The sequence below is a fragment of the Peromyscus leucopus genome, chromosome 14 (assembly GCF_004664715.2).
Source record: "Peromyscus leucopus breed LL Stock chromosome 14, UCI_PerLeu_2.1, whole genome shotgun sequence".
NCBI classification, from domain to species: domain Eukaryota; kingdom Metazoa; phylum Chordata; class Mammalia; order Rodentia; family Cricetidae; genus Peromyscus; species Peromyscus leucopus.
This window is the reverse complement of record NC_051075.1, coordinates 89,381,243-89,400,535: the sequence shown is the minus strand read 5'-3', so window position 1 is coordinate 89,400,535 and position 19,293 is coordinate 89,381,243.

The following is a 19,293-nucleotide window of genomic DNA, read 5'->3' as shown; positions in this document are numbered from 1 at the left end:
TGATCACTACCCCATATAAAAGTCAGACATGGTAGGATGGACTTTCATCTTAAAGCTGAAAAGACAGAGATAGAATCCCTGGAGCTGGCTGACAGCTAATCTTGTCTAATTACTGAGCTCCAGGTTCAGTGAGATGCCCTTCCCCCACCCCCAAAAAAAGTAAAGAAGTGATTGAGGAAGACGCTCAACATCAAACTCTGGAACCCATACTCAAACACATACACGTGCATATACCACATAGTAAATTAATTAGTTAATGAATAAATAAGTAGGTACATAAAACTATACTCTTGCCTAAGTCACTTGGGTGGCATCTTACACTGTACAAATACAAACCCACACTTTTATTTCTCCCCTGCTTCTATTTGTCCCCACCTTTTCTCACCCTTGACCACTCTTCACTTCACAGTAAACAGCCAGTACACAGTAGGGTTCTGTGTCTGTCTTCGTCTTTGGATGTTCTGACTCCCAGCCTTTAGTGGGGTTTGCTGGTTTTACAACTGCCCAATGTCCACAGTCAGCTCTCCTCTTTGCAACCTATTCAAATTCTTCTCTCCACATTACTGGCCCCTCTCCTACCCTGGCTCACCCCTGGGATATGCCCCCCCACAACTGTCCTCCTTTGCTCCTCCATGTACATGGCTATTGTTTGCTCTTCATCCCTTCCTGCCTCCACTGAGTCCTTTCTTATCAGGAACTCCTTCCCTGGTCACCTTTTGCCAAAATCATTCGTATTCCTTTTCTATGTGTATTAAACAACAGACAACTGAAAAGTTAGAGGCATAAAACAGCATGCATTTGAGGTCATTGGTTTTTATTTTTCAGTCATAGAGAACAGTGGAATCATATCATTTGCAGGAAAATGGATGAGATTGGAGCCAATCATCTTAAGTGAATTCAGCCAGTCTCAGGAAGATAAATATCATTGATTTTTTTTTTCTCATTTGTGGTTCCAAGATTTTTTATAGTCACATAAAATCATGTATGTATGTATGTGTGTGTGTGTGTGTGTGTGTGTGTGTGTGTGTGTGTGTGTGTGTTAAATAAAATTAGCAATAAATTTTTCTAGGGAAAGAAAGGGAATAAGATGGGGAATGAAAAATGAGACTAGGAGGAATATGCTCAATTATAATATATACCTATACAAAAAAATGTTTTAAGTAATAATTGCAGCATTCCTGTTGAAACCTTTTTATTAATGTCCTTTGCCTCCTGGAACATAAGATTTATTTATTAATTTATTTCCCCAAAGTAAAATGGAAGACAACTTAGAACAATGACTTTGTATTGCTTATTGTTATCTCCTGAACAACTGGAGCCGTACCTAAGTGACAGACATATAATCCAAGCTCAAGCCATATTAAATATGTGTTGAATAAATGAATGAATGAATTTAAGCATGAATCCCTTCACATCACAAGGAGTTCAGTATCTTCTCTCATGGGGTTTACGATCTCAGTCATACGACAGTCAGCTTCAGTAAATATTTATTGAGTGCTACCTCTTTGCCTGTCACTTGAACACACGGTGATTAATCCTCACAATAAGACTTTCTAAATCACACAATCTCATCTGAGCCTGGCTGGTAGGAAATTGGATTTCTGGCATACTTTAGGGAATCCTATATTCACGTAGTAGGGAGTAAGTATTGCTCTCGTCGACTCTTCCTGTTTAATGATTAAACCCCTCGGCTTTAGATAAGCCCATGGCCACATGGTTATACCCATGTGCATATACACACATGCACACACACACATGCATGCACGGGCCCAGTCTACTTTCCCTTGAAGATCTGTGTGGCCATAGGACTAAGTTCAAAGCCAATGGAAGAAACAATGAATGCAACTTGATCACCTGCCCTTGACTTGTCTCTTTCCCATTGTAGCACTAGAATACAGACATGGAAGGGAGCCAGACTCACTTGAGGACAGGGCTACCAACTCAGGGTTGGCCAGTCTTCAAATAGCCCATGGGTAGAATTCTTGGATCCTAGAAACTTGGGTGGGAAAAGTTGTAATTTTCCATAATCTAAGTTCAGAATTTTCTTTACTCAAGTGCTGATAAACAAAAGCCACAAAAATAATCAGTGTCTGCAATGAATAGCATCATTAGAAATCAGACATTTTCTTATAATTTTTTGAGGGGGTAGTACTTCTAATGCATCCTAGGGTCTTATGTCTGCTAAGCAAGTACTCTACCACTGAGATACATCTCCCTCTCATGCTTAAAAAAAAAATCATAGATACTTTTGTGTCATGTTATAAGTTCATAGAGTCATGAAAATGTTGATGCTCATCACTATGCTGAATCTGAAGGACTTATTGAACATACCAGCACTCCTTATTAATAATCAATAAGAAATCATATATATTATCACATCACAAGTTTGTCTTTTAAGATTGTGGTCGCTCTAGTGTCTTGTGGACCACCAATAGCCAAACTATGTTTTAGTGAATACAAATTGAATCTATATACATTTCATTATTTTTATCATTTATTATTTCTCTAATATCTATGGTGTTTACTACTTCTTATGAATTTTCAATTTTTGTTTTGTTTTCTATTTTCTGGCTTAAAATTAAATTAATATTTTACTCTCCAAAAAAAAAAAAAAGATTGTGGTCACTGCATTATATTATCATTTTCCATGAGGGTTTTTTTTTAATTCATGTAAAACCATTTACATGAACAGAGTGCATACATCCCTCCAGATTGCCCAATAGAGCTATGATATAAGATTCAAAGGTCCTACTCTAACAAATGGTGAGGTATCAATAAAGAAGAACTATGGATCCCTAAATGGTTTAGAGATGCTTATCAAATGTGAATTGCTATGGATATCTGTATGCTATGAATGCGTTGCTCTGATTGGTTAATAAATAAGGTGCTGATTGGCCAGTAGCCAGGCAAGAAGTGTAGGTGGGACAAAAAGAGAGGAGAATTCTGGGAACAGGAAGGCTGAGTCAGGAGTTGACAGCCAGACACAGAGGAAGCAAGATGTAAAAGTACTGGTAAGCCACAAGCCATGTGGCAACTTATAGATCAGTAGAAATCAGTTAGTTCAAAATATAAGAACTGAATAGCAAGAAGCTTGAGCCATTAGGCAAAACAGTTTAAATAATATAAGTGTCTATGTGTTTATTTGGGTCTGAGTGGCTGCAGGACTGGGCAGGACTGAAGAAAACTCCAGCGACAATGAATAGTTTTCAGATGCTTTGAACAAGAAAAAAAAAGATAAGAGTTTATTAATTAACACGAACCTCTATATCCTGAAGTCTCTGTGTCACAACATCTGACTCTAAGCTCTGGCTGCAATGTCCTCTCTGAGTGCTGTGGTACTATGGTAAGCAACACATTCAAGAAAGGGCTCTGAAGGCTTCATAGCTGAGCTCTCATTGTCCAAGTCTGTAAGGTTCCCAGAAGACCTATAGTCCCCAGGCAATAGCTCCCAAGGTTTGGCTAACTCATTGCCAGCCTCATCTATCAGGAGTCCGGGAAACCCCACTGAAACAGAGCAAAGCAAAGTTCCCAACCATTCAAAACATACAAAACTCCATTTTCTTGTCTAAGAAGGAATCCTCTAAAAAGATTCCATACTATTTATTTAGCTTTATCTGCTTCTACCACACAACTTCAGCCAATTCCCTCGACACCCCTCCTTCCCCTGGAATGACAAAAAATTAATTCCCTGCAGTGATTGAAGGCCTTTGAAAATGGAATCAGGTGACAGTTATCTCCAAACTTCACTTTTTGTCGTCTTCACAACTTTTTATACAAGTTCCACAGGCAGAGAACACAAAATTCAGATTTCCTTCTGGCTTGGAGAGGGAAGAAAGAGTCCTCTTGTGGTGAGAGAAAAGGGAATCTCTAATGGAAGGATGTGGTGGCGCTGCAGCAGTCCTAGTTCTCCATCTTCTGAGCCCACGTGGAGAAATGCTAAGGGCGGGGAGAGAAAGGAGAGTGGAGATGGAAGAGCATGGCTAGAGATGGAATGAAAACGGAGATCATCGGCTACATACGGAAGAACCATGGGAAAGGGGAAGCCAGAGCCAGCATAGCACTGAACAAATGAGGATGTCTCTGGGCAGAAGACAATGGCTTTGAAACAAGTTAGATTTGAGATCGGATAGAAGAGCTGGCAGGAAATTCCCAAGAGGTGTGGAATATTTATAGAGGTCAAGAGAATGAGGAAAGTCAGCGAGGTAGACAAATAAAAGGGAAAAAGGCAGAAGACCACCTGAGGTGCCCTAGAAATACTCCTGTTGAGAGAACAGAGTGGAGACAATGAAGAAATGAAGAAAGAATTTCACAAACCTCGCTGTCGCTCAGAGCATGGGAGGAGAGAGCGTTAGCCAAATGGACAGTGAAACAAAAGATCAAAACCAAGTGAAGCCCAGTGGGTTTTATGACTAAGAAAAAAAAAAAACAAAAATAAATATATAGATGGTTAGTAAATAGCTTACTAATAATACATGCCCATGTAAATAAGATACCCTAAGGTACAGATGTCTTCAAGAAAACTGACTGATGGGTTCTTCTCAGGGCTACAAGGGATTCATAATCATCCCTTAACATTATTTTTTCACAATTTATAGAAATTCTACTACAAAAAGTATATATCTACTTTCTATGTATAGGCACAAAATGTCCATTATTTGAAAAATATCTATATCCCAGAAGGCATCATTCCAAGGCAAATGGACTTGGAATTACTAAATGTATGTCATTGAATCAACACCACGAAGAATTCTGATTTTCATTTCACATATCAGAAAACTATATGTATTAGGCATAGCAGGTCTTACTATATAAAGCACTTCCCCCTGAGCTGTTGGAATGAAGGCATTTCCCTCCATTCCCATTGTACATTGAAGGAATAATATAATTCCTATGTACCAGCTAAGCTGGAAAAAGTCCTCTACAGTGGAATCAGTGAAAAGATACAGAAACCATCTCACAGATGAGTGATACCTAATGGACCCTCAACTTTAATTCTGAGACATGAGCCCAAACTAAAAAGCTGGGAAAGGGAAAGGGGGTGGGGGTAGAAGAGAAGAAACAAGTTTTCTCAGAGACAGAAGCAAAGCAGGGTGTACAAATTTACACAGAGGGAAAATTATGTAATTATCAATGTCCTCATACCCTGTCTGAGGGTGAGCATGAATAAAACATTAACAGGAACTGTACCAATTAAATATTGAGGTGCTGGATGTCAGTGCTCACCACAATAAGAGCCTTTTACACTCATCAGCTATTTTCCTACAAAAAGATTTGTCAAGATGAGGGGAAAAAACATAATCCAGGAATAACAAAAAAGCTAAACTAAACTAAAAAGCATCCTTTCCCCCCCACCACCACCACCATTAATTCCCATAGGAAAACAATGACAAATTTAGGTTGCACTCCACTTTCCTAACATCTGCTAATTTGAGGCATTACCACAGTGACATGAATTTTTCAGCTTCCTTCCAGATATCTGGTAGCGTTTAATGCACAAGCTCCATTTCCACGTTCTATTTTCACTGAAATCAATTCTGCTGTTGTTGGCTTTGAGGTCAGAGCTTCAGCAGTGGATGGCACTGGGCAGACTCCCAACAAACACAAGCTTCAGTGAGGGGATCTTTGAGATGACCTCCTCATGGTGCCCAGGCGCTCACTCTCCATCCTTCCACCATCCCCGGGCCCAGGACCACAGTCCATCCACACTCAGCCACCATCCCATGTTGCTGAACTTGAGTTGCTTCGCCAACCCTTGCTTGCCCTGCCCCCATTTGTCTTAGCATCCATCATTCCCTACAATCCCTATCCCAACTCTTGCCCTATGACTAATACCCTCTCCTTACAATTTCCACGTTTCTTGGTCAGTTCATAATAGATGGAGGTCAAGGGCTTGTCAGGTCTCATCAGGCATCTCCATCGGCTATGTTGCTGAATACCCACTAACATTCCCATGTGGGTTACCTTAATTCTCAGGGAGACCTCACTTATCAATACATTTCCATAGTCCTCCTTCTCTTCTTAGCAAACCTTTTCTGAAGCAGTCTTCAGAGAAAACCTCCATGGGTGGGATGCCAAACCTGGAAGACATTAGTCATTAAACAAAGATCCCAGGGTTAATGTGGGGGAATTCCTTATGAGTTGCTGGTCAAGCACATTCCAGTGACATCACTTCTCAAACAACACAAGCTACTGATACTGCTCTTGGTTGTCCATTAGAACTAGACAGTAAGACCCCATTGCTGAAAACACCACATGCCCTGTTGGCAGGATACTGAGAAATCAAGCCAGGACGATGCTAGGAACCTCCTTTCTATGACCAGCTTTACAAGTGCCAGAAGGTTCTATGCAGTCCACAAGAAGAGAAGAGTCACTGGTGGTCTTATCCATCTGCAGACTTTATATGCTATCATACTGACTACCCGGCAAGATGTGCCCACTGCTGCAATAATGGCATAACTGTTATGAGAGTAACTAACTACATTATGATTGGGTCCAAAGCCTGCTCTGCAGCAGGCCATTCATGCCTGGTATCCTGCATCATCAAAGGCCAATGGTTGAAGAAGTCATAGGCCCTAGAAAGGAGTTTACTACTATTGTCGTGCTAAGTAGACATGCTGTCACACTATCTCCTAAATATTTATGTGTATGCCTGCAGACAAGTTCTACTCTCAGACTTAATCAAAGAAGCCTCTCTTTCACTGAATGATTGAATATAGAGACTCATGGCTGTCCAAGTGCTGAGCATGAGTGAATGTAGAGTGGCCATCCATAGTACATTGATATCAACTCCTCTGAGGCTCAGAAGACATCACAGGAAAGAAAAGAGAGAATATAAGAGCCAGGGGATGTGAAGGACGCCTGTGAAAGACCGTCTTCTTGACATGACATGGTCAGTGTAATCAGGGACTCACAGTGGATGCAGTTGTGATTGGGCCTGTCAAAATTCAATCATGGGTAAGAGAGGAAATCCTGAGGCCCTGGTCCTCCCCAAGTGCTATTAGTTCTAGATGGCTACTGGGAAAGGAGAAGCCATGACCTTCAGGGGTGTAGCCATCAGTAAGTGCCTCATTCTACAGTGGGTAGCTCCATGCCCTGTTCACTAGCAGGCAGAGGTCCTAGAAGGTCTTATATGACAAGAGTAGGAGTTAGATAGAGCCATGGTGAGTGAGGCCAGAATGCATTATACACGTGTTGGAAATTATCAAAGAGTAATTCTTAAAAAAAAAAAAAATTTAAACCAAGGGAAATATTGAATATACAGGAAAATTAATAAGAATAGAACCTATAAAAGAGCATTTCACAACTTTGATGACAAACATTTTTAATAAATGAACGGGGAAGCCAAATATCAAAAAAAGATACATAAAATTATAGAATATAAATTGAGCTACAATTTGTTAATGCACAAGAAGAACCTCACTCACTTTTTTTCCCCATATTTTTGGCTCAATGATACCCCTGTTTTAGAATCTATCTGACAGGATAATCAGAGCCAAGGTCCAAAACCTAGATACATTTTGTATATTCTATATATTCACAGTGACGAAAATAAACCGTATACATCCTGAAGGTTTCTCTAAAAGATGAACGCCTGAGAACACGTTAGAAAATCATGATTGTAATCCTAGGATTAACAAAACCTGTCTCCTGGCTAACTCCTTCACTGCAGTTTCCCAGTTTCAAGATAATGCATGGGAGGGCTGCCTTCTCTTCCATTTCTCATTCCTGCAGGCCAGGGTAGGGATCATTCTCTCTGTGGCCTGCAGCCCTACAGCACTGTCCTGAATCACAGCCGGCCATATGGATTTTTAGTTCTGAATCTGCAGTATGTACCGTCTCATCTCTCAGAAGCCAGATATTGATCCCTGTCGCACTGGGGCTGCACAAACTGGATTGCCTGAATTCAGGGGATTTTTTTTTTTAAGGGACAAATTCAGTAAATTAAATGGAGTGGATGTGTTTTTCTCTTATGCAGTACCAAGTCGCAAGTTTGACTGCACCGTTTGCTTTCTATCTCGGTTTTCTGCTGACAGAGAAATCTACAATGCAAAATGGTATTAAAAGAAGCCACTTTTTGATGGCTCATCAAGTCAACCCTGCCATGTGCCCCAGGCAAGCTCTGAAAATGAGAAGGAGCACAGCTTGATGGCTGACTCACAGATCAGCAAGAAAACATCTCAGATGCTGCCTCTATGTATGGTCAGCCACATACTAAGTTGGCAAATACTTGCTGGATGCTTCCTGGTGTTCCAGGTACTGGAACTGACACAGGGTTGGTGCCTATCCTCTGAGCTTCTGGTACACTAGGAAAGAACCTGAACTAGTCGCTTTGATTGAGACTAGAAGAAACAGAACATGTTGCAGGGTTCAGCCAGACCCAGCTTAGCTGGAATGTTCAGGATTTGTCATTTAAACTGCATAACAACAAAGAATAGACAGTTGACTAGTTTCACTGGAACCAGAAGAGGGGGTAGGAAATACCTACAGAGTATCATGGACTGGGGTCCTGGGATTAAAGAAAGGGTAGCCTTTTTGAGAAACTGAGAAAAGAGCTCCATTGACAAAGAACAAGGAGTAAAAAGAGGAGGAAGAGGAGGAGGAGAAGGAGGGAGAAGAAGAGCAGCTGTTGTTGCCATTACCACCACAAGAATCTGAACTGGAATGCTAAGGAATGCTGGGTTAAAGATCCAGGCCTTTTTCTTAAATGCAGTGAGAATGCATTTGTGCATCTTATGCTTCTTTTGGTGCCATGAAGCCGTTGAGAAGAAAAGCAGAAACTTCTCTCACCTAGGAGACTATTGCTATCTCACAATGATGATGAGGTGATGGAGGTACAGGGTTAGTACTCACAGAGAAGCAGGGATGATTCTAAGTCCATGTAGGCACTCTGGATCACACTTCTGCTGCCTAGGATCAAGTGCCCAACCAACCCACCCCCTTCAACCTCCTATACCCCACTGTCCACTCATATCCTGATACTATGTAGGTGAAGAGAAGTCCCAAGAGGGGTGTTTTAGAATTCATCTATTATACGTCTGGTATCGGTTGGAAAGTAGCCAGTTGTGTGCCTGCCACCAGACATGTGTATATTCTTATTTGTACAGAATTAGTCAGTGAAGATATTCCATTATTGGGAAAGAAAGAAACCCATGCCAGCACTCTGCCTGGGAAGACAAAGTGAGCCTACGAATTTCACACTTCATCACCTCCCAGACCCAAGTTCTGTCTCCCTTGGCGTTATCCCTCTGATCATGTAAAAATTAAATGGCAGTCAGCACCAAGCCAGGAATGGCGGACTAACTGTTCATCCCATCGGCTTTCATAAAGCTCTGGCCACTTCAGAACTGAAATGGATGTTGATCACGGGTTCTTAAGAGGATTTTTAAAAGAAAACAAGTAATATGTTCCCTCCTCAATTGTGTGTTTTCTCCAGAAACCTTCTATGAAAGGTTTTTATTATCTGAGGCTGCTTTTTAGATGTGGCTCCTGCCCTGAGTGTATTTGCATTAAGATGCAGGCCTGGTTCTTGTGTCTCCAAGAACAGTGCCCTCTTGCTATTAGTGCATTCGAAGCCCCTCACACTCACAGCACAACAAGAGGAGTCAAAGCAGATGAAAGGGACCAGATCCATTTGCTCCTAACCAGGCCCCTGAAGAGCCTCTTAGAAGGTCCCGAGTTACAAATACATTCATCTTTTCCATTCACAAATACCTTTTTGAAGGCAAAGATGGGTCTATGAAATGGGAAGAAAATAATGTGTGCCTTTTCTGCTGCTCCTTCTAGAATCTTCCTTCAAAATGTTTTTATCTGCCAGCCACAAGGCTAGCCTTAGACGTGTCTCATTCATCCCCAGTGTATTTTAACATGTATTTGTTTCCTGCAACGGTGGGTGTGTGTGCCATTTGCCTTTCTTGGGCAAGTTGTGATCAAGAGAAAGAACCTGGTGCTCTTGTCTGAGGGACAGACAGAGCCAGGATGTAATGAGTCACATCTACTGCAGAACTGCATGAGCTTTCACAGAAACTCCCTATTGACCTGGAAACCTTTGCAGGAATAGCTGCTGGTTTCCATAACAACCACACCCATGGCATCCAGCTATCCCCCTGCACACTGGTTAAGGGAGATGGGACACAATGTGTGATGGGTTTATTTACGGACCTGTGTGGCAAAGGAAATTTCTGAAAGACCACAGCTGACCCATACCTTGAGAGATTAAGGTGTTAGAGAGCTGACCCTTCAAAGCAGGCATGATACTGAGGTCCAAAAGTGAGCACACAGACCTACGTCTAGGATGTGGCTGAATTTGTGTCTCATGTCGTAACGCACTTTTGAGTGTGTCCCAGTGCCTAGTTGTAAAGCATATAGGAAGTGTGTTTAACTGCCTCTGCATTTTCCCTTCTTTCTACCAACACCCTTTCCGCAGTTTTAGACCAGGGAAATGATGAAAAATGCATCGAAGGTAAGGAGGAGACTCCTCCCCTGAATTCTCCTCCAATTTATCTTAATCAAAATACTCTAGGGCTGAGAGACACCCCTCTCCCTGTGGAAGATACATCGATGAGCCATATAAATAGATTCTAGGATCTCTTCCCAAGATGTAATGGCTGACTTTGTTCTCTTCACACAGAATATGTTGCCCAGTGGTTAGCACAACCACCCTTGTATTTGGCAGGCACCGACTCTAGTTGAGTTCTGATGTTCAGATAAATTGTTTAACTCTTCATTTCCAGTTTCTTTTTAAGTAAGATGGAGTAATAACTATTTCACCATCTCATTGGGTTTATGATATTCCATATGTCCAATACTTTTGGGACTGTGAACTGGTGTAGCCAACTACAGGAATCAGCATATAAGTTCCTCAGAAAACTAAACATAAAACTACCATATGATTTCACTTTTTTTTCTTTCTTTCTTTTTTTTATTTTTATATATTTTATTTTACAATACCATTCAGTTCTACATATCAGCCATGGGTTCCCCTATTCTCCCCCCTCCCACCCCCTCCCCTTACCCCCAGCCTACCCCCCATTCCCACCTCCTCCAGGACAAGTCCTCCCCTGAGGACTGCGATCAACCTGGAAAAAAAAGATTTGACATATGATTTCACTTTTTTTGGATAAGAAGTCAAGAACCTCAAAACACTGGGTCAGACCCCAATGATGTATAACAAAAGGTATCCTTTTGCCTTGGCTCCTAGGAAGCTCATTGTCAACTTTAATGAATAAATATAACATGTTATAAAATTCTAAGATCAATATGCTCTTTGCTCTTTCTCCTGTAGTCATGTTTGGAGTAACACTGATTTCTAATTGAACTTTATTCTATGTATTTTATAAAGCTGCATCAAATGTCAGGGACTTGAAATCAAAAGTAAGACAATCGAATAGAAAGGGGAAATTGAACAGTTTTTTTAATCACACCTGGAATGTGAAAACGAGTGTTCAGAGCACATTCTAGTAGAATAAACTAAAGGCTTAAGCTTGGCAGTGCCACCTGCCTCTTTCACAAAGCAATATTAAGTGGGCACAAACACCAAGAACACACTCTGGGGCTGGACCCCTCAAGTCTGAATCCTTGACCCATCCCTAAGAAGTACTGCGAGTTCTCTGGCTGCTCCACCCTTCTTCTTCCTCATCTGTGTAGAGCACAGGCAGCTCTTCTCTCAGGAGGTTGTCATGACAGCCAAGGGAGTTAGGATCTACAGAAGACTGCCAGGTAAGAGCAGGTGCCTGGTTATCTAGGATTGCCATCATAAAGAATGAAAGGAAGCATGCCTCTGGGCCCTCACAGTCTCCATGTCTGAAGCTAGACAGATCCATAAGGGTATTAAGCAGGGCTTTTTTTTTAATTCCAATTGTTTTTTTTTTTGGGGGGGGGTAAAGATAACCAGTGCTACTCCAAATCAAACTTGACACCCACCTCATTCAAAAATCATATACTTCCAGCTATTTCATGTACACCCCTGCCATTCACTACATGTGCTTAGCATTGAAGAACATTTTTTTTTTCTCAAATTCTCACCTAACAACATAGTAATGTTTCATTAGAATTGAATTTGACTGCCCATGTGTCAAAATAACGATTATGTTTGTTAGGTTTTGCATGTGTCTATGTATGTATGTGTGTATGTGTTCAAGTTTTTCATGTGCACATGCTAGTAGAGGCCAGGATCAAACTAACATGTTGTTCCTCAGAAGCCACCTCTCTTGTTTGGGGGGGGGGGGGGCATAGTCAGGCTAAACAGGCTAGCCATCAGCTCCAGGGATCATCTTGCTTCTGCCTCCCCAGTGCTGGGCTTATAAATGCACCCCCCTCCTTCCTCAGCCTTTTTTAATAGGATTTTTGGGGAAATCAAACTCACATCCTCACACTTGCACACTTCTACCCACTGAGCCGTCTCCCCAGCCCACAGTTAGAGTTTTTCATGTCTGACATTTCAGTTACTGGAGCACCGTGTGTCTTAAATGGGCCCCCAAATCACAACTGCCTTCACTTGCTATCTCCCTTCAATTTTACCTAGGTGAAAACAAGATTTCAGTCCCAGAATGCTTGCACTTTTCTCACTCAAAGAAATCCAAGAACACATACCCTTAAAATTCAACTCGCGCATCTAGTCAATGTTTTTTGTCTTTTATTCTCCTCCTCCTCCTCATTTTGATCCATTGTGCAGCAATCAACTGTACTGATCTAGTAGCAACTCCACCCGGTCATTAAGACAGCTGTGCTAACTGCTAGGGGACCTTCCCCAGTCCAGTTTCAGTCCAGAGGAGACAGAAAACTGCAGAGTCAATGCAGACTGCAATCCCTGGGTAAACTACAGCTCTGAGTCACCATTTCCTTCACAGACAATTTGCATAATTTGGATCTATTTTCCAAGTTCCCTTTAAGCATCCTGTTTTGAAAGGAGGGCACAGGGTGTGCAATCAGAACTTGAAAGGTAGATGCTGCCTCTTGATTCCTGCTAAATAATGCAGTTGGAAAGAGACCCCAGTGAGACACCAAGGCATCTTGGCTTCTGCCTATCAGCTTAGATTCAGACAGAGTTTAATTTCCCAATGCACAGTTCCAAAATCTGGGCAGCAGCAATGTCTAGTTAACTACATGGCCATGTCCTGCAGGGTGGTGGGTGGGTGCAGCTGGGCAGTGGGAGGCTTCTGGTTTGTGTTGATTGTGTGGCCTGGCCTGAAGAGCCTCCTGGGACCAGCAGTGTTGTGCAAATTAAAGTCGGCCTGGCCTGAAGGTCAGCAGCCATCCTCCAGCAATGACTGGCCGTCCCAGCCCACTGCCCTTGAGAAATTGGTATACGGCAAAACATATTTGCTCAGACACAGAGAGAAAGCGATTCTTCACCTAATTACATCCATTTGGCTTTAGAAACATAGATCCAGTCCCTTTATGAGGAAACAAAGCAAGCAAGAAAGAGATAATCACACTTTTTTGTTCCTAAAATCTCTCCCGATGTTCTGTGGGAAAGCTGTGTGGCTGAAGGAAGACGGTGTGCCTGTGTGCTTTGTGAATATACATGCTACATGAACAGAGATGGTAGAAAGCCAGGGCCATGTGCTCCACTCTAGGACTGCCTTACACAAATAGCCTCAACGAGACCCACCTACAGATGGCTTCTTACCACATATGCCTTCTCACTAGCCTATGGCAAAACAGCAGTCTCTCTCTGTCATGGGGGCCTCTGGACACTGCAGTTCAGTCTTCAACTCATGGACTCCTTGTCTTTATTCATTTGCAGAAAAGGGCTGTTTTAGCCAAGCATTTCCCATGGAAGCTATGTCTTTAACTAAGAGCTAAGTCAGTGGGTAGAGGAGTCCAGAGGAATGTTCTAGAAATAACTAACTATGTGGTAGTCTAGGATTCATACAGCCTTGGGAGTCGGAATGCAAGTCTAAGGAGTCTGATGTTTTCAAGTTTGGTTGGGCAAAATTGGAAAGTAGGTGATGATTCTCTTTTGACAAAGGAAGTCACAGAGCCTTTGTCTGCTCCACTGGGACCCAGACAATTGTCTTTATTCCTTATCAAATCCTTCCCTGGTCTCCTTACTCTGCCAAACCTCACTCCTCCATTTCCACCTTTTTACATTATTTGTTGATACTAAAATCTAACATTTCTTCCTTAGGTTTAGTTATCTCTTAATGGGAATCAATGCTAAAGAGATAAAACTGCACATATTTCATACCTGGATCATGAAAGAATGTCAGGTCATGCCAGCCTTTCTGGCATTGCTGAACAACCTGCCCTGCAGGAGGTCCCCACTCTCCTGACCTGTGCTGGGGTCCCAGTTCCATCACTTTGTGGATGCAGTTTTCTATGCATAGTCATGCAAAAGGCTAGAATTGTCTCCAACATAGTATTTGATCCAGCAGCCCTATAAAAACATGGTCCTAGAAAAATAAGGATGAAAACACAGAGAGCAGCTTTCTTCCCTCACCTCCCCCAAATTCGCCTGAAGAGAAGGTGTTTGGTACCACATATTTACCATAAGGAACCTTGCAGAAAGGCAGCAAAGTCTGTCTCAAAAAGGCTTTGAAACCCTCGGCTTAAAGGGATTGCACAGTTTAAGAACAAAGGGTTACAAAGCCCTAATGTGCAGCTTAAAACATTATTACCGACCTAGTTTCTAGTCTTTAAGAGAGAACCACGGCTTTTCTAGTTATTTTGTCTTAATTTGCAAGCAGTCCTAGCTGAATTGTTCATTTATTTCTAAGATCATGTCGTTAGTTACAAGGTTAAGATTCAAACGGGCAGGGGAGAAGAAAAGGCTAGCTGCTAGCAAGAAAAATGGATCCTGTGACCTTTAGCAAGCATTTTGGTTGCAAGGCACGGGTTTCATTACAGCTAATGGTGAGAACAAACAGGTGTAAGAATAGGCCCTTCACCCTCAGCCCCACGGGAGCCCCCGCTGCAGGTTCTAGCCGGCTCACCCACCTGCACAGGCTGAGCACCTTTGGGTCTCATTCTGGAAGGATTATCTCTTTGTTCTTGACCATAGGCATGTCCTATTCTTGAGACCATAGTGTGCCCCTAAAAATAGGCTTGTCTGTCTGGATTCATGGATTTAACCTTAAGAGAACAAATTGGCTCAAATGAGCTGTACTTATATTCAGCTCAGAAAGAAAGCAGTACTAAGAAAGAGGAAGGATGAAAGGAAGGAAGGGAAATGAAAAGAGGAATAGATAGATAATATAGATTATATATAATATATATTACATATAATTATCTATATAAATAATATATAGAGATAATATATATGATAGAGAAAAAGATGAAGAAGGAAGGGAGGGGATAGGGAGAGAGGAAGAAATAGAAATACGTTACGTTCTAACCTTTAATATACTCAGCGTAAAGCATATTAAATGATCTTTTCCACCATGTCAAGTACCAGATCCACCTTCTGTTTGATCTAAACTTGGGTGTAAGTTTTCAAAAGCAAAAGAAAGGAAGAAAGAGAAAGAGGGAGAAGAGCAAGAGCAGCTGCTGAGATTCTATCATTAAGTGCGGTAAAGGATGATTTTCAGCCCCTGGACAGCTCAGGGCACTTCCTAATAGAATCCAGAGCCTTTCACCCCTAAGTCACTGATTTGAATCCAAGCCAGGACACCACTGACAGAGGCCATTACCTCTAGGTGCTGTCTGGTGGCCCATGCGGAATGACTTGATGGTCTCTGTCCTGAGCCGTGTGGACAGTTGCCCACGTCACCTTGTCAGTTTCAAATGAAACTCAGAGGAGCTGATGGATGTAGAGCCCAAGCCGTTCACACTGCGCCCTCCAGGTCAGAGTGGAGGGCACCAGCGCCAGTGTGTGAAGCAGCCCCGGTGTCCCTCGTCACGTTCTGGGACATCAATCCGTCTCATTCTCCCATCACCTCTGCTAGGGACAGAGGAAGTTTAAAATCGTGACTGGGAGTTTAGCCCAGATTTGTCTCCATTTTTCCAGACATGAGAGGTTCCCAGTGATGGATGCCACTTATATGAACTCTCAGTTCATCACCCTAAATAGAAAGAAGGAACTAGTAACACCAGAGTCAAGCCTTTGAATATTCAGTATACAAATCAAATGTTACTGGATTATGTCTTCTGCCCCCTTGGACATAATAGATTCTGCAGCGAAATAAATTATCTGAATCCAGCCAGAGCCACAGGCTGGCATTTCCATACAAGAGGACAAAAGCACACATGTTAAAGATGGCCATCTACACAGCATGGCTCTATGTGTCTCTGCGGATGAAACGTCACAGATCACTTATTTAACCCCCTCCTCTTTTATTTTTGAAATGTGAAAACTGGCATCCACGTAGGCAAAGTGTCTTGTTAAAAGATTATACTGAGGGTGGGAGGAGGGAGGACAGGGGAATCTGTGACTGATGTGTAGGATGAATGGAAAATTTCTTAATTAAAATAAATAAATACAAAAAAATTTTAAAAGGTTATACTGAAGGGACAAGAGATGAGGACTGATGGTTCCGAGCATTTGTTGCCTTTCCAGAGGACCTGAGTTCTGTTCCCAGTTCCCACACCAGGGAATTCACAATTGCCTGTAAATCCATTTGAGTTCATGACACCACTAAGACTGACCCAGAAGTGCACAGACAGGAAAGCCCATCTGCATGCATACCCACACACACGCACACATATATACACACATGCACAGCACACTCACATGAACAATACCCATGCTCATACACATGCACTCACACACATGTGCACACATGCACACACAAGCACATCACACATGCACAAACACACATGTACAGCTCATACATACTTGCACACACAGGCACACATGTACAACATGCACATACAATCACACATGTGCACACACATTCATACACACATACACACACATAAGGAGACTCATGTACCCGCATTCACACATATGCAACACATACAGCATTCATACACACACACATACATACATACATACATTCATGAACACTCACATACATTCAAACACTCACACACACATGCATGTACACAGACAGGATTCTGTTAGTTGCAGAGATGTAGGAGAAGTAAGGTAAAACTGCCAGCTCGACATCTTGCACAGACTCTGGCACGGTGAGTCATCAATTAACAAGAATGAATGAATGAATGAATGAATGAATGAATGAATGAATGAATGAATGAATAAGTGAGTGAATGAATGAATGGGTGAATGAGTGAATGAATGCCTGTATTTTAACTGTTCCTATTAGGTTTTGCGGGAAGCCGCCTGAAACAAAGACTCAGGTCCAGGTGGTTCTCTAGGGAGATCCTGTCTTGAAATGATGGTGGGGAGGAAGGGAGACAGAGGGGAAAGAATGCCATTCAAAATGTCTTACAAGCAGGGCTACTGAAGGAAACTGAGGCCCGTGTCCCCCAGGGCTTCTCAGATGTGATGGCTGGAAACAAGACAAGCAGGGTGTTCTCTCCTCAGTACCTCTGGCCTGCCTGTGTGGCAGAAAAGCACACTCCTTCAGCCACAGATGGCTGCAGAAAGAGGGTAGCAGGTGCTGGCGAGAGGAAGCCATCAGCCTTTCCAGAAACTGGGGGAGGGGACTACGTGCGTGGGCCAGCAACAGATCTTGAGAGCTCAGCTGACTTTGAGAAGACAGTGAATGAACTGGGTGCCAAGTCCAGGGTTCAGAGAACGACACCCGGAAAAGGTAAGTACCGGAACCGGGCTCTGCCTCTGTTTTTCCACTGTTCCTAATACACCCCGTATCTGCCTTCGGTGTGCTCATTATAATTATCTGGGCACCCATATTCTTTTCCTCGATCACACAGCACGCTCACCTTTAGAAAAGAGAGGCGCTTTCTAACCCAAGCCATCCTCGCAGCTGGAAACTTTTTGTGCAACCCCTCTTCACCGGTTCCAAAATGTTCTTGGCCACACCCTGGTCAGATGAGGCTGGGGACGCAATAGGAATGGTGGGGGAGGGGATACCACTGAGCTCAGTCACCGCCTGGCCCTGCATGCGTTTTAGAGCCTAGACTCTGTCGTTGCATGACCTTTCTCCGTCCTGTGAGTTGCTGGCCATCACTATGCCTGGCCACATGTTTGCAGAGGAGGGAACTCTTTGTTTGCTTTATCAAACCACAGTCACGGAAAGTCTGCTCCGAACAAAGATGTTGTGTGTATCCTTCACCAGACACGTGGGTCCTCGGAAGAAAAAGTACTTTTAATGGTGAGATAGGAATAAACAGGAGTGGGAGATGTGCCCCATCCCCCACCCCACCCCCCACCCCCACGCTAGCAAACACCATCCTTCTCTGGCTCCTTACAGCCGCTCTTTCTGAATAGTTGACAACATACACAGTGTGTGGGGGGGGAAGGGGCTATTTCTAGGGCTAACCATTAAAACAAAGGTAACCCAGGACTGGTTAATTCTTCTGATGAGACAAACATAAATGGTGCGTGGATGTGTGCTAAGGTGTAAGAAGAGGAAGCGAATAGAACAAGAGCGAATAATGTATCATTATCAACAGCCCTGTGGTTTTGATGGGCGAAGGCTTTTGTACACACGCTGTATCGATAGGTGTTTCAACCAGCAGTAAAAAAAACCGTTCTTGACACTCATCTATAGGGAGAAATATCCATGTACTCTTGGCTGTAGGACCAATTAGCCCGTGAGAGTGGCGGGGTGGGGGGACAGAATATAAATGCAGGAGGCATCCGCACTTGATTACTCTAATGAAATGTCCATTGATCCTATAGATTAATGTGAGAAGGACAGCAGCTGCAGAGTGCCTAACACCTCCAGGTCGGCAGCTGTTTGTGAGGGCTCATGCATGTGAGTGTGTGTGTGTGTGTGTGTGTGTGTGTGTGTGTGTTTGCATGTGTGTGTGTGTGTGTGTGTGTGTGTGTGTGTGTGTGTGTGTGTGTGTATGCGCACATGAGCCCCGTGAGACAAAAATCAAAATGAGAAGAGAAAGCAGTGTGTGTCTGGGTGAGACTGATTAAGCTGGACATGATGGAAAGGAAAGTGTCTAGCTTCCTCAGAGGACAGCAAGGTGTGACAGGGAGTGGGGAGGGAGAGCTGAGGGCCAGGGCTGAGAGCGCCACTTCCCTGCCCTTCCCTCTTTCTCTGTCCCCTCTTCCCACCCTGTTTGACTTTGCTGCAAGGGGGACAGAGAGCTCACAGGTCACCTAGTTTTTGTTCCATTAATTTCATTCTGCCTTTAATCACCCAGAGCAAATGTGGAGTTCAAAGATGGCTCCTTGCCAACTCCCCGGTGCCTACCCTCCACCCAGAGCTGACATTCTGCCCTGTGCCCAAGCCCACACTGTGTGTTTAGTAAATG